The following is a 2,042-nucleotide window of genomic DNA, read 5'->3' as shown; positions in this document are numbered from 1 at the left end:
CTGTGTATTTATTTTGATACGATTTAACATTGTTCTATGTGTATTTTGTATATATTTTTTTATTTTTTATTTCTATATATATTTTATACTTATATACGTTATTTTATGTCTATTTGCTTATATATTTTCATAGAAATTTACATTATTTTATGTGTATTTTTTATATGTATTTCAATACAAATTTATCTGATTTTATGTGTATTTTGTATATTTATTTTCCTACATATATACATTCTTTTATTAAAATTTAGTTTATTGAATTTGATACGAATTTACATTATGTTTGGTGTATTTTGTATATGTATTTTTATTCGTATTTACATAATTTTATGTGTATTTTTTAGATATATTTTCATAGAAATTTACGCTATTTTATGTGTTTTCGTATACATATTTTAATACAAATTTACATTATTTGATGTGTATATTGAATATCTATTTCAATACAAATTTATCTTATTGTATGTGGATTTCGTATATGTATTTTAATACAAATTTAATTATTTTATGGGTATTTTTGTATATATATATTTATATAAATATGCGTTATTTTATGGGTATTTTGCATCTTTATTTTCATAGAAATTTATACAATTTTATTGATATTCTGTTCATACTTTGAATATTTATTTTTATACGCATTTACATTATTCAATGTTTATTTTGAAAATATATTTTTATACAAATTCATGTTATTTTATATGTACTTGTATATATATTTTCATACAAATTTACATTATTTTCTGTGTATTTTGTACATATATTTTATTACAAATTTACCTTATTTTATGTTTATTTTGTATATTAATTTCATTCAATTTTAAATTATTTTATGTGTATATTTGTATTTGAATTTAGTTTATTTTATATGTATTTTCTATATATATTTCATCCAAAATCACATTATTTTATTGGTACTTTGTTAATTTAATTCGATACGAATTTATATTAATTGATAGGTATTTTGTATACATATTATATATGCATTTACATTATTTAATGTGTGTTTTGTATATATATTTTTATGCAAATTTACTTTATTTTATGTGCATTTTTGTACATATATTTTTAAAGAAATTTGCGTTATTTTATGTGTATTTTGCATATGTTTTCTCATACAAAATTACATTATTTCATTGGTATTTTGTTAATTTATTTTGATATGAATTATATTATTATATGTGTATTTTGAACATATTTTTTATACGTATTTACATTATTTAATGAGTATTTTGTTTTTATATTTTTATAAAAATTTACGTTATTATATGTGTATTTGTATAAATATTTTGATACAAATTTACATTATTTTATGTATTTTGTATATATATTTCAATTCAAATTTAGCTTATTTTATGTGTTTTTTGTATAACTATTTTCATACAAATTTAGTTACTTTTGTGTATTTTTGTATATAGTTTTATACAAATTTACGTTATTTTCTGTGTATTTTCTATATTTATATGTATATAAATACACATTCTTTTATTGGTATTTCGTTTATTTATTTTGATACGAGTTTACATTATTTTATGTGTATTTTGTTTACTTAAAATAACGTAAATTTGTATGAAATATATATACAAAATACACATTGAATAATGTAAATATACATAAAAAAAATATATACAAAACACATATAGAATAATGTACAATCGTATCAAAATAAATACACATAATATTAATAAAATAAAAAAAATTTTTATGAAAATTAAGATGCAAAATATACATAAAATAGCGCATTTTTTTTAAATATATTACCAAAATACACATAAAATATTTGAATTTGTATTAAAATAAATATACAAAATGAACATACAATAAGGTAAATTTGTACTGAAATAGATATGCAAAATACATATAAAACAATATAAATTTGTTTCAAAATATATATACGAATACACATAAAATAACGTAGATTTCTATAAAAATATATATACAAAATACACATAAAATGAAGGAAATACATATAAAAAATATATATACAAAATACACATAAAGTAATGTAAATTCGTATCAAAATAAATCAACAGAATACCAAT

The sequence above is a fragment of the Eriocheir sinensis genome, unplaced genomic scaffold (assembly GCF_024679095.1).
Source record: "Eriocheir sinensis breed Jianghai 21 unplaced genomic scaffold, ASM2467909v1 Scaffold38, whole genome shotgun sequence".
In the NCBI taxonomy this organism is placed as follows: Eukaryota; Metazoa; Arthropoda; class Malacostraca; order Decapoda; family Varunidae; genus Eriocheir; species Eriocheir sinensis.
The sequence above is the reverse complement of the archived record's forward strand: the minus strand, read 5'-3'. Positions refer to the sequence as shown.